The sequence below is a fragment of the Pogona vitticeps genome, chromosome 3, assembly GCF_051106095.1.
Source record: "Pogona vitticeps strain Pit_001003342236 chromosome 3, PviZW2.1, whole genome shotgun sequence".
Classification (NCBI taxonomy): Eukaryota; Metazoa; Chordata; class Lepidosauria; order Squamata; family Agamidae; genus Pogona; species Pogona vitticeps.
The window spans coordinates 74,463,967-74,491,857 of NC_135785.1; the positions used below are offsets into that span (position 1 = coordinate 74,463,967).

General features: G+C 40.1%; 1 long non-coding RNA gene across 1 annotated transcript; it reads left to right on the plus strand.

The window, feature by feature from the left end:
* Nucleotides 1-1,121: 1,121 nt before the first annotated feature.
* On the plus strand, nt 1,122-19,459 carry LOC144588391 (uncharacterized). Its single transcript, XR_013543934.1, has 2 exons — nt 1,122-10,422; nt 10,601-19,459. It is a non-coding gene; the product is annotated as an uncharacterized LOC144588391 (long non-coding RNA).
* Nucleotides 19,460-27,891: the final 8,432 nt, after the last annotated feature.

Genomic DNA, 27,891 nt, shown 5'->3' on the forward strand with positions numbered 1-27,891 from the left:
GGCTTTTCCTTTCTTTTGACTACAGGGTCTTTTTAAATTCTTCCTGTGAATGTCTTTGGTTTTAATTCACAGTTCTTCTGGGTCACAATCCATCAAATTTAGTTATGCAAATCTGTTATTTATGCAGCCAAGGAGAGGATAAGAAATGGAGTGCAGTATTCAAGGATGGATTAAGACATGCTGAGTAGACATGTAGTGTTACATTTAACAGGTGCTGCAGCATTTTTTAAAGTGTATTCCTCACAAGAACAGACACAAAAAGGGTGCTGGTTTTGAGAATGACTTTTTTTTAATGTTTACAGACATTGTGTCCAGGAAGTTTAAAAGACAGTCGTGTTACTGGGAGTAAACTACACAAAACTATTGATTTCATTATTAGATTAAATAGTAATAATACTTTTGAGTTGAATTTTTCTGGATATGATAACCAGTAAATGCAAAGATATTAAGTTTTTAAAAGCAAAATATTATTATTAACAGTAAACTTGTAAAAACTTTTTTGCCACCTAGACTAGTTCTTGAACCCACCTACAGGAGAATCACTGATCCGAGTAATTTACATAACTGTTTATGTAAATACTGCAAACTATTAACTGAACAAACGGATGTTGTTAAAGGGAAAAGTCTACACCTCAACACCAGTACATGAGTAAAGAAACTAAGTTCCACATCAGGTTAGACGAGGATTATCCTTACAGCAGTGTCCACGCAAACCGGACTGAAGGAGATTTCGCGCTGGGGCCCGAAGCGAGCCGGCTGGAGGGTCAAGACGAAGCCGAATCCCGCCCCGGCGCCCCCCTTCCCCGATCTCTGCACTGGGCCTTCCCGCTCCCTCGGTCGCCTGTCACTTCCATAAGCGCGCCTCACAGCCCAGGCCTTCATGAAAGCGATGGGGAGAGAAGGCGCGACCAAAGTTCAGGGGAAGGCTTACTTGCCCGCCCTCGGAAGGAAGGCGCCTGGGCGGGAAGGCGGCTGGCTTAGGCCAAAGCGGGAGCCGGGCGCTCTCTCCGACCACGCCGCCCGGAGCGCGCTTCCTCCTAAGGCAGGCCCAGGGCTGATCGCTCGGCGGCCTCCTCCCGAAGGGGCGGCGGCGGCGGCGGCCTTCTCCGCTCCCCTCTTCGCAGTTTGACGCCCTGGCTGGGAGAGAGCTCAGGAATTCTTGCATAATCAGGTCAAATGACCTGCGGACGCCGGCGCCCTAAAAATACCGTCCCCCTTTTTTTTGTCACTCTTTCACGCCGCCGCCCCCCACATCCTTTGGGGAGGGAATAATAATACGTAACAATATTCTCTCTTTGATTTCTGTGCCACCGTGGCCCACCTGAGAGGTTTAGACTCGGGAGTGCCAAAAGGGGAAATAATCTCCTGAACGCTCGCTTCCCAAATTGCTTGGCCGGCGAAGGCTGCCGTCCGATCTGAGCGTGGACTGCACTTGAAATGTAAAACCCATTCAGCGATGCGATCAGAAACAAAACCTGTTTAAATGCAATCGGGATTCAGCTGCCCGGTCGAGGCCTTTACGGTCTTCTTTTGGAGTCAGCATGCACGGGGCTGCGTTTTCAGGATTGTCGCCCTGCCCGTTGACTGGGTAAAGCAGGTCTCGGGAAAATCCAGTTACTCTGGAAGAAATACACCTAGCATAGTTTTAAGACTCTAGACCTGTGCACGGTTAGGTTCAATGGGCTTCTGTAGCTGCTAGTGATAGGGATATGAGCCTCACGGAAGTCGACTAAGCCGATTTGGGTCAAAACATCTGCAGACACCTGTGGGTTCTTGTACTTTTCTGCATTGGCCTCTACAACAGCATTTCTGCCCTTGAAATTCTAAGATGCACCCTCCATATCATGCTGAATGTGCGGAATGCAGATAATAAAAAAACGGGTGTCCCGTCTAGTGCACTTTTTTTCAGAAGCAAATACCAGTTTTAAATAGACCTGACATCCCAGAAATTTTGCTCTAGACTGCAGCCTAATTGCATGTCCCAGAGTGTGCATAACCAGAAATAAACCTCGTTGTCTAAGAGATTTACCTCCAGGATTGTGCCTAACAGTGTGATCCTTACGCTTGTGCCTGATAGTGTGATTTTATACATGCTTACTTAGAAGTAAGGCCCATTGAGTCCCATAGGATGGGGTGTGTGGGACTCAAATGGGGTGTGTGGGACTGCAACTTTAATGTGTTTTCTCACAAGTTGTTACCTGTGATCAAATTGCCTCCGACTTACGGCAACCCTATGAATGAGCAATCTTCAAAATGTTCTGTCCTCACCAGTAGTGCTCAGCTCTTGTAAACACAAACCTATGGCTTCCTTTTTGCAGTCAGCCCATCTCCTATTTGGTCATCCTCTTTTCCTGCTGCCTTCTAGCTTTCCCAGCATCATTATCTTTTCCAGAGAATCTTGCCTTCTCATGATGTGTCCAGAATAGAACAGCTTCAGTTGAATCATTTTTGACTCCAGAGATAGTTTAGACTTGATTTGATCTAGGACCCACTTTGTCTTTCTGGCAATCCAGGGTATCCACAAAGCTCTCCTCCAGTGCCACATTTCAAACGAATCAATTTTTCCTGTCTAGTTTTCACACCCATACATGGTGTTTGGGAAGACAAGAAAGTGGATGGTCCTGGTCTTTGTCTCTAGTGACACATCCTTACACTTGACAATATTTTCTAATTCCTTCCTTGCTCCCCTTCGGAGTCTCAGCCTTCTGATTTCCTAGCTGCACTCTCCATATGGATTGATGATTGAACCAAGGTATACAAAATCTCTATTTCAATTTCTTCATTGTCGACATTAAAAGTTGTGTAGTTCTTTTCAAAGGAACCGATGCCTATTTTACATTACAGGCTTTCTCCTGTAGCACATTTCTTTTGCAACATCCTGTGTACATGTCGCCGTATAACTAAGATTATTGAATATATATATATTTTAAAAATTAATACACTTCCGTAAGAGGTCCTAGGAACCGGGCTTGGTGGCTCACGCCGCCCTGTAAGTCGGCTTGCAGGCAGAACTTCTTCCTTCCTTTTGTCCTGAAATCAAAGGGAGTAAATAAAGCGAAACACCGTCTAATCGATTCCCGATGGCCCGCGTCCTTCTCATCGGCGGGCGGCAGAAAAATAAACCTGACAAAGGTGGCTGCAGACGAGCTTGCTACCAGCGGCTGGGAAACAAGGAACGCTATGGGGGCGAGAGGACGCCTCCTGCGAGGGGACGGAGAACAGCTCACCGCCGCATAGCCCTTCTGCTTCTCTGACCTCTATCGGTGGGGAGCTAGAGCCAAGGACGGGCAGACAGGGCCTGGCCTTTCGACGGAGGTTACTGAAACCCCCGAAGGAACAACCGGGGACAGAGCAAGGGTGGAATGTTTCCTCGGCCTAGGCACATGTAAAACCTCCACTGGCGCGGAGAGAGGTTTATAACACACATGCAGACGTTGCACACAGACACGCACAAGAAGTTGGCCTGTCTTGGTCTTCAATATGCACAGGCCATCCAATACAAAGGTGGCCAGGAAGGGTACAGGAGGACACTTGTTCCCCACCCCGTCCTAAATCTATTACTGTATTTTAATGTGTTGCCTATATGCGATGTAAACAGATGTTCTCTGCTGTAGTGATGGTCCAAACTGTATCCAGGAATTGCGCTAACCTGATGCTATGCATTTTCCCACTTCCTCTGAAGTTTCTGCAACATGAGCCTTTGCATTTTTTTTTAATTCGCTTGATTTCACCATAATATAACAGGGTCATACTAGGCAGAGAGTGTGCTTGGCTTTACTTACTTTTATTTATTAATTAAATTTTTATTCTGCTTCCCCACCCACCTTCAATGGCAATAAAGGTGACCACCAAAAAAAAGAGGAAAAAAAAGAAAAACAAATAACATTGAAACATGAACAAGCATTTAAAACAGAGAGAGAAAACCCCTTTGCCTTTCAATGACATCCAAGCAAAATGCTGAAAGATGTCTGCATAGAAAAATCTTTGTCTGAGGGTTGAAGGACAACAGGGAGGCGAACAGCCCAGCCTTCTTAAACAGGGAGTTCCAGAAACTGATGGTGGCCACTGAAAATGCCCTCATTTCCTGTGTCCACCAAACATGTTTCTAAAGAATGAATGTCCCCAGGCATTTGGGATAAAGAAGTGGGGGGGGGAGAGTTGCACAGTAGTATGTCACCATAATTGGTGCAAATAGCATGTGCCACTACAGCACATTGTGTCTGTCTGTGCGCATTAAATGAGTTAATCCATTCAGGTTGAGATGGAGCATTTGCTCCACTTTGCCCCATTCTCTGAAGATAGCAAAACTAAGAGAAGAGCCTCCATAGAAAACCTCAAGACCTAAGACCTATTCAGTCATACTTTAACGTAGGGATGTACATCACCAAACCAATCTTTGTCTGTGTTTCTGGATCTTGAGTGGGAAGCATCCTTACAAATGTGGAAATGCAAACAACAAGGCCAGATCTAATGGTGCGATTGCACTATGCTGCATATGTGCAGGCAAGACAGAACAGCCTTTGGCCAGGGCAGTTTGCAGATTCTGTCCCCCCCACCTCCAAGACACCAGGGAGAAAGCTCTGTCTCACAATTGAAGTAGCTTCCTAAGGCAGCTTCAGGAAAGGGAGTAGGTGAGGAACTTAAAAAGGACCGTAGGCATGAGTTACTGGTTTCATCTTAAAAGGGCAATGTGGGGAACCCACTTTTCCTTCACACTACCTGGAATTTCATTTCATCCTTTTCTATTTCTTAGCCCCCTTCTTCTCCTTTCCATCTGTACAGCAAGTTGGCCTTGGTCTCCACTTTCCAGTGACACATACTTACACTTGATTATTTTTTCCTAGTTCTTTCATTGCTGCCTTTCTGCATCTGAGTCTTCTGATTTTGATTTTTTTTTTTTTGGCTGCAGTTTCTATTTGGATTGAGGATTGAACCAGATATACAATATCTTTCATTATTTCAAGTTCTTCATTGTCAACATTAATGTTGTGTAGTTCTTCAGTACTGTAGTCAGTGTTTTGATTATTTAATGTTCAATTGCAATTCTGTTATGGCAGTTCTTTCATCAGATGTTCTTTCAAGACATTGTTGCTTTCTGCCAATATGATGCTGTCATCTACATACAGAATCTTAAATTATTGATGTTTATTACATAAGTTTTTATTTCCCGTCCTTCTGAATATAGTCCAGATTTCCGTATGATGTATTCTGCAGATTGAACAGATTGAACAGATAAGGGGATAAAATCCATCCTTATCTGACACATTTGCCTATAGGAAATCAACTGGTCTCTCCATAATTTGTCCCAAGGGTAGCTTTTTCTCCATGATATAGTTTATGCGTCAGGAAAATGAAGTGCTGAGGCACACCCATTTCTTTTAAAACAATCATAGTTTTATGTATTCGCGAAGGCTTTCACGGCCGGGATCTAATGGTTGTTGCTGGTTTTTCGGGCTTCTTGGCCGTGTTCTGAAGGTGGTTCTTCCTAACGTTTCGCCAGTCTCTGTGGCCAGCATCTTCAGAGGACAGCTTGCTGTCCTCTGAAGATGCCGGCCACAGAGACTGGCGAAACGTTAGGAAGAACCACCTTCAGAACACGGCCAAGAAGCCCGAAAAACCCGCAACAACCAATCATAGTTTTCTTGATCCACATAGTCAAAGGCTTTGCTGTAATCTATAAAGCATAGACTGATCTTTGTCTGAAATTCTTTGGTGTCCTCCAGTAACCACTGGATATTTGCAATGTGATTTTGAGGGCCTCTTCCTTTTCAAAAACAAAAAACAAAAAACACAACAGCTTGAACATCAGACATTTCTTATTCCATGTAAGGTAAAACCTTTGTTGTAACATTTTGAGCATTAGTTTGCTCATATGGGAAATTAGAGCAATGATCTTATAGTTACTGAACTCCTTGGCATCTCCTTTTTTGCACATTGGAATGCATATTGAGTGTTCCAGTCTGTGGATCATTTATTTCCCCCCACATTTGTTGGCATTCTTGTTAGGATTTTGACAGATTCAGTCTCTGTGGCTTGAAATAGTTTTATTGGTATTCCATCTACCCCTGTGATTAATTTCTTCCTGGAGCTTTCAGAACAGCTTTCACATAACTTTCTAGAATGGCAGTTTCTTCATCATATACTTCATCTTTAAAGAAGTCTATCATCCTTTTGCCCCTTCTGTATAGGTCTGTTTCTACCTTCTCTTTATTTTATTTTATTCTGGTCAGATAATATACTTCCATGTTGGTCTTTCAGCATTCCCAGTCTAGGTTCAAATTTCCCTTTGATTTCTTGGATATTCTGGAAGAGATCTCTGGTTTTTCCTCTTTTTTTGTTCTTTATTTCTTTGCACTGGTGATTACAATAGTTCTCTTTATCGCTATGTGACAGTCATTGAAAAACCGCATTCAAGATTCTGATCTTATTTCTTTCATCTTTTACTTTTCACCCATCCTTTGCAATTTTAAGTCTTTTTTCCATGATCTTTCTAGGTTTTTCTTTTCTGTTTACTACGGGAGTTGTCATTTTGCATTATTCCCTAACAATATCTCTGGTTTTGTTCCACAGTTCATGGTCAATTGAGTTTAGTCATGAACATCTGTTCTTTATGTGGTCCTTAAATTCCTCAGAAATGTTGTTTAAATTATATTTTGGCAACAGGAATATTTTAGTGCTCGTCTTCAGCTTTAATGTTGGATATTAATAATTTATGATCAGTACCTTAGTCTGCTCTTGGTATTGTTTTGGCATTAGCAGAGAGAATAGCAGCATCAGTTGCTTCTAGTTATGTAGTCTATTTGATATCTAGTGATGTCCCTGTGTACAGTTGTCTGTTCAGTTGCTTGAAGCATGTGTTTGCAATATACAGATAGCTGGATTCACAGAATTCTATATGTAATTATCCTGCTTCATTTCTGACCCCTGGACCAAATATTCAACAGCGTGCTTTAGTTCATTGACACCAAGCACTACCGGGTTTAAACATTCTATTTCTTGTTTTACAGCTTCGAATTTACTTTGATTCATATTTCTCACATTCCATGTTCCAATTATGTTGTGCAACCCTGGACCTTACTTTCATTTTCTGTGCACATCTACCACTAGACATCCTTTTGGCTTTAATCTGCTTGTGTCATTAGCGACAGCACTCTTTGTACTTGGATCTCTTTTATTTACATTTGGGTAGTCTTTGCCTTTTCTTTTTATGCAAACTACCCTGGGAGTATTTTGACAGGGTTTATTAAAATATCTCAAATGACTAAATTCCTTGGCTGAACACGTTAGAGACCCTTTGTTCCTTAATTCTGGATATTTCCTATAGATTAGCTGGAATCAGGTGCATGCCTGTTCCCAAGCCATCATTTTGCACCTGATTCCAGCTAGTCTACAGGAAATAACAGAGGAGAGCATGCAAGTCTGAGCATACCGGAAGTATTGCCTAATTAGTCCTACTATTTGTAGTGGAAGAGAGATAAAGCCTAAGATGCTAAAACTGCTATGTGCCAATGGCAAAAGCTGAGTTTTGTTAGCCACAGTGAGTCACTGTCTTACTGAAATGGTTCTTCTGACTGGATAAGAAGTCCTTGGGGTATAAGCCTCAAATCTTGGAAAAAGTTACTTTTTTGGGCTATGGCTCCCATAATCTCCTAGGGAATATAGACATGCTCATGTGATCTTGAAATTTCTGTGATCTATAGTCCAAAAAATAGCAACTTTTCTAACTGCTGGTAGGCTTCCACATTAGACTAATTAAGGCAATAAATTGAGAGGTGTTCGGTTATATAGTTCCTGAGTTTGCAAAAATGTAGAACCAAAGAACAAGATTCTTATTTGTCTTTCTCAATTAATGAGTCTGTTATTGTGGATGATAAAACTGAGACACAACACATTTCCAAAGAAGAATGGCACCAGAATGACCTCATGTAATTCAGTAATGTTCTCCAAATGGAGAATGAGAATGCAACATTCTTCTTAAGAACTGATTGTGACATACAATCATGGTTGTTGTTCCTGTGGTGAGTTTTGCTTTGCTTTGGGTTTCACTTATGGTAATTTATCACCTTTACTCTGCCTTTCACTCCTGAATGCTCCAGTGCTCTTCACCTGCCTAAGGCGTGCATTAACTCCAGCCTTTGAGCCAAAGTATCTTTGGCTGTTTGACTTAACCTTGGGGTGTTGGTGGGAAACATCTTTGCTCTGATAAGCCTCAGGGCCCATCTATTTAGATTGTAGTGAAGATGGAAACAGCCCTAAGCGGGAATATATTTAATACTTTAATTGACGGTTTCAGATTCACAGTAGCAGTTTGAAACTGAAATTCCGCAGCCAGGAAGTGTTTCCTTTGCCATCTGCACCTGCTGGAACAAAATAAATGTTAGATAGTATTAAAAAATAGAAAGCTTGTTAAGCAATAAGCGTTATTTGGATTTGGAATGTTTACTGCTAGACATTCTCCTCTGTCCAGTGTATGTGTGTGCAGGAATCATATAGGTATCAAAATAAAAGTTTCTTCTTGTAAATGTTCATGTAAAAAGTTCCATGTGCTGAAAACAAATTTACAAAGGGTGGTCTGCAGATGGATTCCTTTAAGGTCTTAAAACCAAACGTTCACCTGGAGTAACTGACTGACAGGTGAACCTGAAGGATCAGAGAGACAACATAGGACTCTTACAGGACTAGAAAAAGGTAAGGCTATATAGTCCAGATTCTTGTTTCTGACAATGGTCAAGAAGTTGATTCAGGATATACAGCAAAGAGGGGTGGTCCTATCACTGGGTAGAGCAGCTAAGAATTGGTGCAGGGTGTCATTAAAATACAGTGGGGGCTTGACTTGAGAACTTAATCCGTATTGGAAGGCGGTTCTCAAGTCAAAAAGTTCTCAGGTCAAATCTGCATTTCCCATAGGAATGCATTGAAAACCATTTGACCCGTATCTGCTCTTTTCCGTCCATAGAAACTAATGGGAAGCTGCTATTCCGCCTTCGACCACTAGAGGGGGTTATTTTCTTTCTTTTTTTCTTAGGTCAAGAAAGGTTCAGGGAAGGTAGGGAAAATACAGTCCAGGCAGTACAAGTACCAGGCAATCTGAAGACTGTCTCCCAATCCACTCTCTAAACGCTGGGAGGAGTGAGGAAGCAGACAGGCACCCTTTTCACTGGCCAACAGTTAACTGAAAGTTCACATTTTGCACTTTCCCTGCCTCCCACGTGGGTTTTTTTCAGTTCTTAACTCAAATCCAAGTATGTAAGTCAAGTCAATATTTTCCTATGAGAGTGGTTCTTAAGTCAAAATGTTCTTAACTCGAGCCGTTCTTAAGTCAAGACCCCACTGTACACCGAACTCTTTGCTCTTTGATCTTCTTATATCTGTACCACCAGAGAAGGAGAGGGAAAAAGGGGGACTTTCTGTCTCACATACCAAAAAAACTGACAAGTGGATGCGAATATTTCAAATAAGCTACATCCAAAATGAAGAAAAATATTAAATTTCCCAACAAGGCTAGTATTGCTCAAGATAATCTGAAATAAATGCATAGAGAATGCAGTAAACAAATATGCAAATTTCATTAATATTTTCTTGTTGACACCACTGCTTTGATTAGTTTATAGAATATCTGCCAATTTAGATGAATTTCTGAAATGAATAAATCTGTGAGTACTGAAATAAGAAATCCAGTTATTCCACCATGTACTATGCAATTAATTTGGGCCAACAAATGTTTCTGTATGAAGCTATCTGCCAGTGCTGTGAAATTCTTCTTTACTTCAGTGATGCCACTGATTATGGTCTTAATCAGTAAGACTATAAAATGTACTCTCTTTTTTTGCTGCTGGAGCACCTATAAATGTCAGTACTACTAGCAGTGCATACACTCCAAATGCATACTGTCTTAGATATTGAAAGGGAGGGTAATTAACACAATGTATCAACTTCCAGTATCAAACTCTGTGAGCCTCTGAATACTAGTTGCTGAGGCGCACAAGCAAGAGGGTGCTGCCTCCACATGTTGTTTGTGTGTTTCCCACAGGCAACTGATCGAAAACTGTGAAAATAGAACACTTTTCGAAATAGTGACCCAGCATGACTGCACAATAAGGCCTTCTCTCTCCCTCTCCCTCTCCCTCTCTCTCAACTCCTATAGAGATTTGAATAAGGTTAGAATAAAAAGGTTAGAATGTTTGGCCAGAATCCTGTAGTGGATTTATATTTGCATAAGGAAAATATAAGTCTTGGTGGCAAATTATTGCTCATTAGCCTAGTGCTGGTTGCTTTCTTGAACAGTCTGAAATCTAAAGTTGTTCTCCTTGTGTGATTTAGCTTCACACCATTACATTCTATCCTGACTACTCCAGAGAAAATTAAATACTCAACAATGTTACTGAAATCGATGGGAACAAAATCAATTTATCTCAACATCAGGTCAGTGCGTTCATTTTTTTGTCTGCTTTTTTAAAAATGTTTTTCAATCAGATATCAGTTTGGTCCATACTTTGCCATGAGTTGTCTCACTGAGATCAGTAGTTGAAGATCATCATTGACGTAGTGTATCTGCTCTAAGCACGATTCAGTCTGACTCCAATTCATTATTTCTTTCTAGCACCAGAGCCTTGCACTTCAATAAGGCAATAAATAGTCCACTGACTGACTGGCAGCCCTTTGTCTATATAAGTGAAGAGGAAAAAAATCATTATGTATCCTCTGAGGTGAGACCTGAGACGACCACTGCTCAAGCTGATTCTTCAAGTTCAATTCTTGGAAATTTAGTTTAATTGCATATTCTGTGGTTTCAGTTTTTAGGCAAGATGATTTTGGACTTTTCTATTTCCCCATCCAACTCCAAACACTGTGATACACAGGCTGGTGAAGAGTCCTGGAGGATTTGAACTCTTGCCTTTCCAATTTTATGGTCCAATAAAGACATTATCCAAACCTGATTCCGAATTTTACTGATGGACCACTTGACTCTCTGTTTTCTACGACTGGAGAAAATCTTTTTTAATCAGTAACTCACACCAGTTGCCATCCTTTCCCTCAAAGACAACATTAACTACCAGATAATGTCATATGCCAGCCTTCACCATTCTGGTGCCTTCTGTATGTGTTTTACTACAACTCCCATTATCCCTAGCCTGCAGAACTAATACAACACGATACCCAATATATCTGGAAGGTACCAGACTCGGTTCAAGGTTGATTTAAGCAAAGCTGGGATGAAACCCAGTTTATGAAACCCCAATCCTTTTCTGTCACAACAGAATTTTACAGGGGTATACAGAGTTCAAAATAGAACTTTAGGTTTTCACATGGATTCAGGGGCTGTGCTGCTTATAAAGCAAAGCAAAATTCACAACTACTCATGTTGATGTGTTCCTTGAGAGAAAGGCATTCAACCTGTTGCAGCCACTCTATCTAATTCTTGCCAACACATATCATTCCCCACAGCGTGATGACATGAAGAAACAGCTGCTATAGGCAAAACTTCCTTCTCCAGTGTTAAATGGGCCATATCCAGCAGATATACTCACATTGTCTTAGTGTTGCACTCTAGGCTAGCTTTGTAATCCAATAGTGCTGCAATGTTTTGACAGCTTGCTCTGAGATTAACACTTCCTTATGGAGTTCTATGCAGGCATATCATGATAACTACTGTATTTGGATGTAGGATGGATTTATACAATGCTTAGCTCTTTTGCTAAGAAAAGAATTATGGCTATTATATGAGACATTTAATAGTTAAAATGGGATTTCCTTGGTCTTTTATGTGTTCTACTTAAGTGCATGCATGTGTCTGGTGTCTTGTGGATGTTATGTACTGGGAAAGGCTGTTTTTGAAAACACTTTGGTAGTGATAGTATAATAGTTATTTGCATTATTATTTGTATCTTTACTTTGAAGTTATCCATTTCTTAAATTGTCTCTTAGAGTATATTAGGGCACCCAACTGGACAACCCAAATTGGCCGAAATTTGTCCTCCGGTACACATCTAGAGCTTATGCTCTTTTGCACAGTGTTTTCACTCGTTCACATTGTTTTGCACTTTTAAGATTTAGATCTAGAGTTGCTATAAAGGTGTATCTGGTCCTAGTTAATTTTTTTTTTTCTGGCTAGATGAGTGATATCAGAAATTGTGGTATCACACCATAGAACAAAAAAATGAATTTCTGCAAAGGAATCAGCCTTTATGGAATTCATGTTCCAAAAAAGAAAAAAAAAAGAAAAAGTAAGATTTTGACGAACCAAGTCTATAGTAGCTGATTAGGAAAGTATGAAACCAGTTGGTACATTAGACTGCCTAGAACAAAAAAGCAACACAGTAGATAGAATTGAAAGGTTGTTGGGACAAATTTTGATCATGCCATTTTGTTTGTTTGTTTGTAGAAGAAAAGCTATATGAGGCAGGTGGTTGAGATTTGGAGAAATTGGCCCAGAGCAGTAGTAAATTACAACTAGAGTAGGCCCATTGACTCAGCTGAATTTACATAGCTTTTGATTCACCAAATCTCCACTGATTTGCCTCTAGTTGATGTTTACTGCTAGTGGATTTCAGCCATTGTTGGTAACTGTATCACCCTGTAAGTCTAGTTCTGTGTGGGTTCCACAGCACAGTGTGATGCTTGAGATATTAGAACATCCTGGTCTAGTCTACGAGGATTGAAAACAGGCAAATACACAGTAATTTTCAGACCTGTTATGTATAAGTTCATTGAAATACCATGCTGAGTAACTGTAGTTGTCAGTGTGGAAAACCTCCCTGCAAGGTTCCTGTGACCCACATTTTGGTCTCAGTCAGCTGTTTTGAAAACACTGCCTTAAAATAGCAAAAGAATGCAAAAAAAAAAAAAAAGATTAAGGGGCCTGCCTCTTCCTCCCACCCTCCTCTGTAATTTGAATGGTTGAGGGTTATTTTGTTTTAAAAGAAAGACACAGAGAGAGAGAGAGAATGAACTGCAATTTTTCATGATGGAAGAACTAATTTAAGATAATTTTTTTAAAAAATATATCCTCACAGAAAATAATAACTTGGCCCCTCATGGTTATGTGAAACTTTTGCTCACTTTAACAGCCCTAGCAGATGTGGGACTATTTCTAATCTCATGGGGCAGTTAATTATTGCATTTTGTTGCATGATGACAGTCCAGGGCAGAACCTTGCTGTTTGGTGAAGAATGGACACTTCATTTCACACCACTATAAAAGAGGTGGCAGGTACATTTGATAGCTGAGCCTAATGCCACTCAACAACCGTACATTGTATCAGTTACACAAGTTTGCAACCCCCTACAGTTAAAAAAGTTGCTGCTATCTCTGAGAGTGTCTGACAGACGAGACTCCTGCTGCCACCCTCTGGGATGTGGCTGATAGTGAACTACTGCATATGTCAGGGTGAAAAAGATGGGAGTTTTGTTTGTGGTGAATTAGAACAATTCAAATGAATTAATGAATTCCCTTACCCCCACCATTTAAAACAACAATGCCCCTCTTTCAACTAAATGTCCATTGCTTTGAAATTTGAAATGAAATATACAGTAATGTGGCAATCGGAAAGACGGCCTGTATGACTGTCACATACAGTACAGCGTATATAACACTCAACCAGTCTCTTAAGGTGCGTGCAAAGTATCTGTCCCACAGATACTTTCTTTGAAATGTTTTCCCTATGTAGGCTTTGGTTTGGATTCAAAGTTCCTCCTCCATTCACTTAAGGGAGGTTGGGTTCTATCCAGCTCCCCTTGGATCTGGACCCACCAGAAAGACCACTGTTAAAGGGTGTTAATGACCCATTACAATGGGTGGACAAGGACTGCAGAAGTGAGATTTTTCACTCACCCTCCCCCACCATCCTTTGTCCATCTAACAGCCCTATTCAGACCAGGGGGGAGTGAAACCAATGTGGAGGATATATCAGGGGTCTCCTACCAATTCTCCTCAGCCTGAAGAAGTTACTTGGATGAGGAGCGAAATGTTTCAACCAAATTAAAAAATAAGTCCAGTTGCCATGACTCAACTTCCAGATTCCATCTGGATGTTGCCAAGTGGATCCCAATCAGTATCTTACTGCCTAAACTGCCTGGCAGGTTGTTGAGAAGGTAAAATTGATGAGAATAGATATGATTTAAATATAAGAGATCAAGAGACAATCAAACCTTTCATTTTTGCATGGAAATTCAATTTCAGCAATCTCAGATGAAATACCTGAAGGGCTACCTATTGGTAAGCTTCACCAAGAGGGCTTAATTTGAGTTGGAACTTATCTTAACTTATGCTAAGGGCTTTTCCGATGACATTGTGTGCGTGTTTACTTGAAGATACTTTTCGATGTTCAACGGGTTTATTCCTTCCAAAGGATCTGCAGAATTGAAGTCTTAATTCCTTTGTAGATTCACTTGAGAGTAAATCCCCTTGAGTTCAGTGCAAATTAGATGTCAGTAAACACGGGATCACAGCATATGCTGATGAGGGGCTTTGCTGCTGCATCGAAGAGGCTTTACATCAACTGGTACCGTTGCTCCATCTAACTTAATACAGGCTATATTGGCTGGCAATGGCAGGAGACAGCTCTGTCAGGGTTCCAGAAAGGAGTTCTTTCCCACCATACTTGGACTGCCACTTATTGAACCTGTTTTTCCCCCCATGCAAACAGTCTGCTGCTGGCCATGCTGACTAGGGGATTCTGGGAGTTGTAGTCAAAAAAGTAACTCTGGTGAACATTGGTAATTACTTATCCGATGATGCCTCAGGTTTTCCCTGAAATGTGAGGAAGCTATACATAAGCATATGTCAGTTTTCTTTTTGTAGTTTTGTTTCAAAAAAAGAGAGATTCACACAGTCTGTTTTTCATAATCAATCAGTGCAGTATTTCTTTGTCAGTGATACAATAATTAATATTCAGACTGTACAAGAAAATAATTTATACAATGCAATAGGGAATGATTTTTATTATTATTTGCCCTTCAATATTCCTATAATTCTTCTACGGCTGCAAAGAACTCCATGCTGAGTACCTGTATTCCTCATTATCTCTGTTACTGCCTCAAAGAGCTATTAATTCTAAACTAGATAATAACTCAGCCTTGTGCAGAATGGGACTTCTGTTGTATTCTCGAAGGTATTCTTGAAGTTGCTTATCAACTTTTGAGTTGTGGAACAGGTACCGAAAATGACTAGAACAATAGCTTTTATAATGTAAAGAGAACAAATTACTATTTGATCCTTTTACCAAGACACATCAATTTTCAGGGTATTTCCTGATACTGTAGTTTCCTTTTGCTGACTGTAAAGTAAGCGAACAAAAGGGTTTGCTGTGGGGGTGCAGGTGATTGATATTTCATGACTCTGAATTTTTCTCACAGTCTTTAGAGATCATAAAAGTGCACATGTTCCATATTTCTCCTTAAAAATGGATGGCAATTTCATTTGTCTCATTTTATTTTTGGGTCTTATTTAGTCAATTTATACCCTTTTCCTTCTGACAAGCAAGATGAACTTATACATATAAGAAAAAGAGGAAACAATCCAGAATGCCAGAAGAATGTTCCTGTGTGAATTTGACCACTGTTGTTCTGTTACATTGTTTACAGGAAAACCTGTTTCACTGGAATGTCAACAAGAGCCATCTCTGTTTATTACTATGATGAGACAGTGTTGAAGTGTAATTAACGTACCTGGCTCAATTGACAGAAAATTACTTGCAGTAAAAGGTTTGCCCTTGCTTCATGAGTAGCTAAACATGAAAACACTCAAATACATACTTATGCAAAATTTAGTGCATGTGTCTTTCATTGCCCAGAAATGGGAATTCATTTCTTTCTTGATCATAATTGTCATCTATTTTGTACTGGAATATAAATGTCTGTGTAAGCTGAGGGTGCATATTATTTTCCTTTCCTCCCCTCCCCCAATACAAGAGCTATTTACAGTGCCATTTTCACCTAGGGATGGTTGTTCTAATACAGTGGTTCCCAACCTTGCATCCCCAGATGTTCTTGGACTAAAACTCCCAGAAGCCTTCACCACTAACAGTGCTGGTCAGGATTTCTGGGAGTTATAGTCCAAGAACATATGGAGACCCAAGTTTGGGAACCAATGTTCTAACATACATGATACCTATTAAGTTGGGAAGGGGGGGAATGGAAATTAAGAGGTTTGTATCCACGATTGCAAGAAGATGGCATCCATATGTCCCAAATGGGACGTGGTGGCACTGTGGGCTAAACCACAGAAGCCTGTGCTGCATGGTCGGAAGACCAGCAGTCGTAAGATCAAATCCACGCAATGGAGTGAGCTCCCATCACTTGTCCCAGTTCCTCGCCAACCTAGCAGTTTTAAAGCATGTAAATGCGAGTAGATAAATAGGTACCACCTCGGTGGGAAGGTAAAACAGTGTTCCCTAGTCACGCTGGCCACGTGACAACGGAAACTGTGTTCAGACAAGCACTGGCTCTACGGCTTGAAAAGCGGGATGAGCATCGCCTCCTAAAGTCGGACACGACTGGACTGAAAATGTCAAGGGGAACCTTTTACCTTTATCCACGATTGCAAGAAGATGGCATCCATATGCCCAAACTTAGGGCAAGGATGGTGTGTGTGAAACGTGTGAACTTCCTTGCCTTTGGAGGAATAGCTTCATGATAATTATTTTTTTTGCTTGAAACAAGCCAAGCCCCCAGCCCACCCTGGCTGAGTTCTTTGGGGAATCAGAAATGTAATATGCATTATTTATATATAAATAACAGGACAGCTACATTAAAAGCATTCAGAGTTGCAATATTAAAAGTTATAACATAAAATCACAATTAAAATAGGTTATGAAAATATAAGTGAGTTGATAACAATTTCAATATATCTCATTTTTAAAAGTTTACCATCCATGAAAGCCTCCTTTTAAAGCAATTCTACCTAACTGCCAAAGGTCTGCCTCTGTAAAAAAGGTATTTTCATGCCAGCAAAAAGGGTAAGAACTAGCCTTCTCTGATAGACAGCCCCTTAGGCTGGGGGCAGTTTTCAAAAGGGCCTTGGTTTCAGGCAAAACACTACAGTAATAGTACCTCCAGTTATCAGGGCTTAGAGTCTACCAGCATACAGTAACAATTTGTAGGCCTGATTCTCCAAACTTCTGCATTTCTTTTCAAAGTAGAGTCACAGTTTTTGATATAGGCAAGATGCAAAAAGCAATAGATAACTATAAAAGAATAGGGACGATGATATATCTATATAAATATGCATGTGAGATAAAATATTGCTATCATATTTACTGAGGTATCTCAAAATCAATAATATTTCATGTAATAAGTATTAAAAGGGACAGACTTTTATTATAACCATGCCCCATTGTGAAGCTTAATGGTGATCTTGGGTTTTTCTCTTCTAGAATATTTTAGAAGGCAATAAAAAATCCATTACAGGAAAGATGTGCTGGAAATGTAAATAGGACATGTCTTTGCAACCAGACAGTGTAATGTGTCCTAGACTACAGTATGACACAAACAATGTTTTAGAAATGATCATATTGGTATGTTGTAAGGTAAACATTGGAAAGTACTGTATTCATCAAGCTACTTATATTCCAACTACTAGTATAACTCTTTCTAGGATTATTTGAGGGCCTCCTTTTGATTCCTGCCCAAATAGTAGCACACAGAACAAGGCCAGATCCACCCTTTGTGGGTTGTTTGTTTGTTTGTTCGTTTGTTTGTTTGTTTTGAGATACTTCAACTCTTATCTATTCTGTACTGATATTTTTTGTTACTGAATCTCTGGGAAAAGACCCAAAACACAACATTATCAGCTTGGAATGATTTTTGGTAATTAAAGGCTCTGTCCCACAGCTTCTACATGATGAAATGTATTATATCAGAGTTTGAAAATCTGTGGGACAGAAGTAGGATAAAATATTGCTTATAAATACTGAAAAATTCCTGCTGCTAGCAACATCATTATACTTCTTCGAGTCATGCAATCCATTTTCAGCCAATGTCTTGAAGTGAAGTTCTTACCTAACCACTCAAAAGCCAGATGAGAATGTAGTCATTCATCCATTCATGCACAAGCAGTACTAGTAGTGTATGGGATAATGAGAAGAAAAATCAAAGCACAAATTCTAAACAAGCTTCTAATATTCTCAGACCATAGTGTGTCCCCCTCATCCCTCCCCCATAGTGTGGTCTGAGAATGCTGGGGGAGGGATGAGAAGGACCAGGGAAACGGAGAGGGGAAGGAGGAATGGGATAATGTGTAAAGAATCTTTAATATTAGTATCCTGTACTAGCTAACATTGTGACTAATACCCATTGACATATTTATTCTCCATGAATTTGTCCATCCATGTCCTATAGTAGCAAATTCTACAACCTACAGTGGTGCCTCACTTAACAACAATAATTGGTTCCAGGAAAATCGCCGTTAAGCGAAAACATCGTAAAGCAAAATTAAAAACCCCATTGAAATGCCTTTAAAAGGGGATTGGACAGATTCCTGGAGGAAAAGTCCACTGCAGGTTATAAGCCATGATGGTGATGTATAATCTCCAGGCTTAAAAGGAAGGTACTTCAAAATGCCAGATGCATGAGAGGGGTATCAGGAGACAGGTATCTAGTTGTCTCGTGTGCTCCCAGAGTCATCTGGTGGGGCCACTGTGAGATACAGGAAGCTGGACTAGATAGACCCTTGGCCTGATCCAGCAGAGCTCTTCTTATGTTCTTATATGTTTTCTACCAGAGTTCCTTTCTGTAGTGTTGACATTCCTTTCCATACTGTATTGTGTGTAATGAACCTTAAAGGTCCTTATGACCCCTGATCTAGAAGCTCAGTTAGAGATATGTTAGGGGGCAAGTAGGCCAACACTTTCAATGTTGAATTCATGGGATTCTAGTTAGCCAGGGCTACAGTATTTACTGAGTATTTATTTATTTATTGTATTGAATTGTATTTATTGTCTTGAATTGTAGTCATGCTGTTGTTTTATTTTATACTGGTATTATTTGGATTGCTGTTAGCCACCCAGAGTAGACTTCGGTTTAGATGGGTGGGGTATGTATGTATGTATGTATGTATGTATGTATGTATGTATGTATGTATGTATGTATGTATGTATGTATGTATGTATGTATGAATGAATGAATGAATGAATGAATGAATGAATGAATGAATGAATGAATGAATAAAAAATAAATAATTGGAAGACTGATTGATTGAAAAAAAATCCACATATAAGCAAAACTGTGCTGCTTACACCCATGCAATTCAAAGGAAAAGTGCACTATTATGAAGGAAAATGAAGAAAGGGTTTTCTCTGTTCTTTTATTAAACTGTTTCAGTATTTCTTAGCACTGGATCCTTAGATGTAACTGACCTACAATTCCCATCATCCTCAAACATTGGCAGAGCTAATGAGGCTCACATAAAATGCAGCAGCCAAACTGCTGACTGGGACTGGTCACAGGAATCACATAGCCCCCCCCCCCCATTACAGCAGCTTCACGAGCTGCCACTCTGTTCCTGGCAGAATTCAAAGTGCTGCTTGTAAGCTATAAAGCCCTAAATGGCTTGGGCTCAAGCCGTCTCAAGTAATGCATCTCCCTTTATGAGCCTGCTCAAGCATTAAGGTCATCAGGAAAGACCTTTCTCTCATTCCTGCCACCTTCACAAGTGCATTTGGTGGGTACACAGAGGATTCTCTCCCACAAGAGGCCAGACTGGCCCCATCATTGCTGTCTTCCCTCAAGCAGGCAAGCTTTTCCATCTCTTCAGGCAAGCTTTCCCTTAATGACTGGTTGGCTGAGTGGTGTTTTTTTTTAATGGATTTTTGTACCTTACTGCTTTGAGTGTGCTTTGTGTTGCTTATGTTTTTAATATGGCATTCGTTTGAACCTTTTTAGTATTTGTATACTCACTGTTGTTAGCTTTAAATACTGGTTTTTAATGATGGAAGTGACCTTGTGTCCTTTTAAAGGAGAAAGGCAGGGTATAAATAAATAAATAAATAAATAAATAAATAAATAAATAAATAAATAAATAAATAAATAAATAAATAAATAAATAAATAAATAAATAAATAAATAAATAAATAAATAAATAAATAAATAATGTAGACTTATTGAATCAATTGGATTTATATAAGTCTTGACCTACCACGTCCCATTCATTCAGCTTTAATTGAAACTAACAACTGAATTTAGCCCATAAAATCCAAATTCTGGCAGCACAATGGCTTCCTATGTTATAACCGTGGCCTCGGTAGCCAGATGGGTGGTATAAAAATCAAATAAACAAATAAATAATAAATAATTGTTGTATTTTTAGTGCTAGCAAAGAATGTATCTTTTTTTTCACTGCTTGCTAAGCTGTCCGCACTGCCTGAAAGTGCTCTTCGTTCATGTGGAGCCTTGTTTGTTTGTTTGTTTATTTATTTATTTATTTATTTATTTATTTATTTATTTATTTATTTATTTATTTATTTATTTATACCCCGCCTATCTGGACCAATGGACCACTCTAGGCGGCTTCCAATAGAAAATTAAACAATAAAAATACATCCACAGCCATCTGTTAAAATGTACATTGCCAGTTCATTTGGGCCAGGGCAGAATTCTACCGTTCCTTTACATGGATTTGAATGTCTGGTGGGTATTGAAGCATGTCCTGCCTGCCCCTGCCCCACCCCCACCCACCCCAATAACTAAGGAGTTTGCAAAGTTCAATTAGGAGTTTGCAAAGTTCAATTAATTGTATCTTTCTGTTTTTTGAAAAAAAAACAAACAAAACCCTCCAGGAACTGTTGGATAACCTCACCATGAGAAAAATAATTGGTGGAGAAAAACAGGTGGAGTGTTGGCAAGAGGTAACAGCGAACTGAACAAATTGAAGGAGATTTGTGGGAACTATTTTTGGAAACAAAACTGCTGATTAATTCTTCTGGAGAAGGAGTTTTGGGGATGGGATGGGGAAGATCTGCCAAACAGTTATGCAATGATCACCAGGAGAGATGAATGAATGTTAGTTGTGGAGGAGAATATATTAATTACTTTCCCTTTTGCCTTCAGGTCATTTTTACCTACTGGACATACTCAAAGTTTATTAGATATACTGTTGATGAAGGTTTAATGAAAATGTGCTTGCTGGTAACAAAGCAACGGCAAGTATTTTACTGGCACAAACCTCAGGCTTATCCATAACAATCATATTCATGGTTAGAAGGGGATATTTGTCTGCCTTGCCAACACAGAATCTGTTGTGATATTGTGTTCCAAGCATACAGAGCTGTTACTAATGTCAAATTTCAGGAGTGTGCCTCTTAAGACCCATATTTCCAGTGGTATGATGATTCCCCTCAATGCTATGTGCCAGTTTTACAAGAGAACTGATTTCAGACTTATGGGATCCACTAGAACTGCTAGATCCATGAGAAATATTGGTTCAGGAAAGGCAAACACACATTAAAAATTGGCCAAAGATGCTGGTCACAGTGGCAGCAGGATTATGGGAGCTGCAGTCCAAACCCAAATGTTCCCGATGTTATATTTAATAAACAGAATGCTTCTGAGCTAATGGTCACAGTTCATGTAATGTGTTCACAACCGAGTTCACAAACTTTTCATACATGTGAGCTTTGGGTTTTCTTTAAAGCATTCTTTCTCAGCAATGTTGTTTGGGAGAGCCATACAGAGGAGGGAATGGGGAAAAGAAAGCCTTTTCATTGTTGTTGTAATTAATAATAATAATCTTAGAACTGCAGAGCTCAAAGGGACCCTATGGATCATCGAGTCCAGCCTCTATCAAGGAGGCACAGTGGGGAACTCAACTTCCAGTCCCTGGCTCTGCAGCCAGATACCTAAACCACTTAGCTATCCAACAGTTATAAGTGGGGGTCAAAGGCAACCTAGTGTAATCTACCTAAATTCATAAGAAGATCACAATGTGCCACCTGCCCAGCATTGAGACATCTATTCAGAACATTTTCCTATCCTGCCAGCACAAAAATTCAAGATTCATTTTGGCATCAAACCAGATGACATGTACACATTGTTAAGTAACACTGACATGGGTACAATGTAATATCTTTAAGGCCAGGTAATAAAAGTTGGGTTTTTTTTTTAAACCCTTGAGCATCTTTTTGGAAAGGCACAATGACTTTCTTTTTAAATATTTATTTACTACTTGCTTGAAAGACTTTGTGTGCTTTATGGTTCTTATGTCTCAATTTCTCAGGTGCCCAGAATACTGTGGTTCATGAATACCATGAAAAATTAATTCATTATGTTTTTGCTATGAAACCTATTTCTAGGCTTTCTGGGATAGGATGCAAAAATGAGAAATGTTCTTTTTAGCTCCTTAGGTGGGAAGACTGTACAGGGTCATCTCTTACTTCATACCACGTGAGATGATTTTTAGTGTTCCCCATATGTATACTGTTCCCATGATGTACCTTTTATTTGGCAGAAAAGCAATTCTCTGGCAACCAATTTCAGAACATTTGTAAATGGCAGAGGTAGATTTCTGTCTGGCTTAGGGCAAACACCAACTTAGGGTGAGACACCATACAGACTTAACAATGACGTGAATGGCTTTTCAAAGGTCAGTCACAGGAGCAGATAGAACAATCTGAATTGGGTCCCTGGTAGAAGTAGAGGGATCTAAACCTTTGGCTGAGCAGAGTGTGGCCCTGGTGCTTTTAAAGGTGTCTTTATCTTTCTGGTTCCCTAAGGCTTGTTTTTTTTTGGGGGGGGGTTGGCTTCTTTCTGATGGAAAAGTTGAATTGCCATCTCACTTAAAACTGTTTGTTATTGGTGCAATGTGCCTTCAAGTCAGAACCTAATGGGGTTTTCAAGGTAAGTAAGATATTTAAGGAGGGGTTTTAGCAGTCCCACTCCCCCAGTGAATTTCCATGGCTGAGCAAGGATTTGAACCCTGTTTGTCACTCTGTCCACTACACCATACCAGGTACCCCATGCAAGTGACTCATTCAGCAAATTAGAAAATTGCAGGATGCGTGTGGACATACAACATCATTTTGATTTTATTTCTTCTTTGAGATGTTCAGATTTAGGACATGGAACACAACACCAGCAACTGACTAGTCTGCAGTCTCCAAATGATGCTGGACTACAATTCTTGTTATCTTTATCCAGTCAGTGATCAGGAATGATGGAAAATCAAATGCAGCAGTATCTGGGATCACAGTGTAGAAAAAGCAGTGTTAGCATCTGGGCATAATGGTGTAGGAACAAGCATTCTTGGGACACAGTTTGCATTCATGATTCTATTAGAGATTCGGCTTCCAGGATAGACTGCTTCCAGAAGTTCTGTTTTTCTGGATTTTCAGCAAAGCTAATATGATAGGGCTTTAAAGACATCAACCTAGGTTTTTACAAATTTGCCCCTTCCTTAGGACAGCCCTTTAAATTTGAGACTTGTATGCACCTTGATAACACAGCCAGTTTCTAGAATGAACTGATGCTGTGTTTCACTTAGAGCCAAAAACAGACAATATGAGGACGTCTGCAGTTAGAAATGGAGCTGGCCTAAGCCATAAAAGTTATGTGATTATCCTCTAACATTCTTCATGGCTTTGCAAGCTGCAAATTGTGTTGCATTTTGTTTAGGAGTTATCAGAAGGAAACAGCATGTTCATTTTGCAGACATGACAGACATGAAGATGCATTTCTGGAGGTGCCCATTTTGTCTGGTTTTCTGGGGAAGAAGAATAGGGAGTAGGGCCAGCTCACCTGGTTAAAGCTGTGGCGGAAAACCTCCATTCAATGCTTTGGTCAAGGATCCATTGATTTCAGAATGTGTGGCCATGCCTCTGTTGCCAGAGGCACAACACATCCCTGACATTATCTAATCTACCGGAAATTGGTGTGGGACATAGACTGCCCATCCCACATTCTAACACCATAGTGTAAACACAGGAGACTAAATTAAATATTAGTTCTACCTGCAGTGTATCCACTGAAATCAAGATCCATTTATTTCAGTGAGTCTAATTTAAGCAAGACTGATTGTGGTTGTAGCCCAGTGCTGCCCCAGAGGAAGAATGAAACAAAAATGAAATTCATAAAACAATATAAAAACCCAAATCTCTGGGCACAAATGGCAGCACCTTTTGCAAGACATTTGAAGATGAATCAGCCCCCATGTTTACTAAGATTATTTAATACTGCAAGGGCTACAAAACCCCTGTCAGGTACTTGGAAGGGCTCTAGGAGAATTTTATTGCTTAAATTCAACAAGGATGCTGAGAAGACCAAATCCTAACAGTCAATGACATGTGTAATGTTACTGAACCTGGATTATAAATCCTCACAACCTGTCTGATAATTCACTTAATATGGACAAATTTGGTTTCACTCATAACAAACAGTTAGCAGACCTCATTTTGTGGGTTTTCAATAAAATATCCTGAAGCTTTATATTTAAAACTATCCCTAAAGCAATTGTTTCTTTAGAGGCTATGGAAGTATTTGATGTGCTGAATTAGGAATTTTCAATATAGGTGTAGAAAGCCATGAATTTTGGCTCATGCCTTGCAAATACTGTTTGTAAACTATATGCAACAAAGCATACAATTATCAGACCCAATGATGTAGACTCCCCTGCAATTAAGGTTAGCTGAGTGACAAGATAGGGCTCTCACCCCTCCTCTTTGTGTTATCTTTCAAACGTTTGGCCAACATGATTATAGAGGATGGGGCATGTGCTCATCAAATAGGGCTGGACTTCTATCTGTAAAGAACAAGATAAAAAGAATAACATCTGTTGTAGAACACACTTGCAGAAAATCCACACCCATCTGCCTTTTACCTAATGTTTATTGTCATAACAAATATATTAAGAAGCTCCTATTGTTTGGTTCTGGGAGGCTATCCAAGAGATTTGGGATAAATAAAAGGAAATTATTTCTCTTGGTTTTCAAATGGTGCTTGCAATGTTTGTAAGCTCTGTTTCTGTTGCAGATAATGACAAAGCTGGTGCCTGTTACTAGCTTTCTTTTGTGAAGATATCATGTTTGTTAGTCTTCCTCACTTGATTTCTGTGTCTATAGTGGGACCAACTAAGTGTCACCCAGCAGACATTCCAACAGGAACCTCATAACATTAAGAATTTGTGCTTGAATTTTCCTCTTCTTCCCCCCCCACTCCCCTTTTGCTTCTGCTCGTGTGTCTTTTTAGATTGCAAATCTGAGGCAGAGATTCTTTTATCCTTTCTTTCTAATGATATGTAAACCCATCTAAGAGTTTTCCAGTTATCATCTGGGATATAAATGGTATAACCAGATTAATTAATAACTTAATTGTGTTTTTTCCTACCTAGCATACTGTGATACAATATTAGGGGTGGCTGATTTAGTTAATAACCAGTTACAGTATTCTGAAGTACTCTAATGGAACCCTGCCCACATTTGCCTTATGGTAGAATTTTGTTCACTGATCATGTCCTTTTTGGTTCCTTCAGGGAAGTAGTAGTACAAAGAATGTTGTCAGGACCTTGAAACATCACTTTTAACTGGAAACCTGAGGTCCCAGTAAATTTGGCTTATCTTTTAGAAGTATTAATTTCCTAAGAAATATCTTGACTTCTGGGTCTGTCTACAGCTAGTAAATATACCTGATTTTAAACAGTGTGCAATAGCATATTTTGTAATATTAAAGAGGAATCTAGGTTGTATCTCTGTAATTATTCACAGTTCCTAACATGAGTGTAAAATCTGGAAAGTGTGTGCATCATCCACTGTGGTGTCGCATAGATGTCAGTTATCTATGGTCATGGACTGCATTATTGCCAGATTCCGACTGTCATTTATCCAAGAGCAGCATTCTCCAACATGGGCTGCAGAAGCATCATCTCAAGCCATTGTGAATATTAGCTAGGATGGTGGGGATTGCTTTCCCACGCATCTAGAAGACCTCAGGTCTTCTCCCTAATCCCTACAGATTAGGGAGTACTCTCCTGGGATTTTGTGTTACCATCACCAGACCGCAAAAACTCTGACTTGCACCTAGGATTCAGACAGCACTGCAAGGCATGCTGGGCTATGTATCTTATATATTACAACTTATTTTAGGTGGGAACTTAATTCAGGCTAGCCCAGTTTTGCCTTTTGAAAGTCACTGCTAATGCTTTACTTTAAATTCTTGGTGTAACCTTTTAGATAGAGTTTAACAAAGATGGGAGAAGTTGCATTTTTGGACTAGAACTCTCATGACCAAATACCAAGTTGACTGGGTATTCTGGGAGTTATAGTTCAATACTTTAGCTCTTCTATACTCTGGCCAGTTATACTCATGGTGTGTGGCTTTAAAAATCAGAGGCCATGTAGGTGAGGAACAACTGAGAAGCACACAAGTCTGTTTTGTTGCCAGTGGCACAATGAGCTAGCAGGGAGGGTGGAGGTGAACCAGCCATGTGTGGCTTGAGAGGGGAAGCCTGTGTAAAGCCCATGGGCACAGGCTGCCCATATGTGCTGTGTTAGATTGTGGCTTTAGTTAAGTGCCTTGATCATCAAGTATCAGTTGTTTCTGGTGGAAGGTTCTGCTAGGTCTGCGGGACAGGGGTCCATAACTAAACATTCCTGAATAGTGCCTGGACTAATTCGCTGCACTGTCCAGGTGCTATTGGCAAGGTTCCCAGAGTTCAAGTCCTTTTCCGCCCCCCCCCTTATTAACTTCACTGGGAGGGGTTCCTGTCCTTTGTTCAGAGCCAAAGCAAGAGGCCCACAAGAGGAAGAGATGATATGCCCACACTAAGGGCAGTGGGGATGGTTTCTCAGTTTGTTCCCTTCTCATCTCACTTGTTCCTGACCTTGGTGTTCTTTTTAGCCCTGCCTCTGCCAGTGTTTCTACTGCATAGCCACCACTCTCTGGTGCTATGTTGGGGTAGGCGAGAAGAAGAGAGGGATTTCAACTGGTCTTCTCAGGAACAAAGAGACAGCTGGCATTTTCAGGATTCTAGCAGAAGCCCAAAGAACATCCAAAAAGGTGCTTCATGGATATTCTTGTCACCTACTATATTCTTCCATCAGGTAGAAAATCTACCTTTACTGCACTCTGTTCTATCTCCAGTACTCCAGCAGGACTGAGATTTCTACTTGAGACTTAAGAGAACAGTTTCCAATCAAGACCAAACCTCCAAGTTTGAGGTAATAGTTACTGGTATTTTCCACTTGTATTTTTAATTCTCAAACAAGCTTGTCAGTTGTGTCAGAGACATATGAGAAGCATTAGCATTTTTGCTCAGTGTTACTTACTCCTCCAGCCATCATTTACATGTGCTCTGAGAATGTTTTTATTTACAGTAAATATGAAGAAACAGAAATAGGGTCAATATTTTTTAAAAAATCATAGTAGGAAGATTTAGGTGGAGACACCTGTCATCCCTGTACACCCAGCAGGTGAAACTGCTTTAGATGGCATTTACTATCAGCAACATTCAAAGGCCGTATAAAATGATGCAAGCCAAGGTCACATTTTATTTAGACATGTGGTATGAACTCCACAGAACTGCTAGGACAGAGGACATAAGCTCATCTGATAGGTATTGTGCATAGATACCTTTTTGTGGTAATAAATACATATACAGCATGTGTGAAGGTCATAAGTGTGTGTATGTGTCTGTGGGAGAAAGAGGGAGTACAAGCTGGTGCACCATACCCTCAGACACCAAAGCCTGAAAAATTGATGGAGGAAACTCCTGCTTTAATGGACCTTAGGGTGGGAATAGTGGATAGGAAAACAGAAACCCCCAAGAGACCCAGGAAGAGGTGATCCTTTAGAAGAGTTTGGCAAGAAATGAAGCATATAAAGAGAGAGAAGAAGAGGCTGAGGGGGCAGTAGTGGTGGGTAAGAGAGGAAGAGGAGAGGAAGGGAGAAAAAGATGGGGTAGAGATTATAAAGG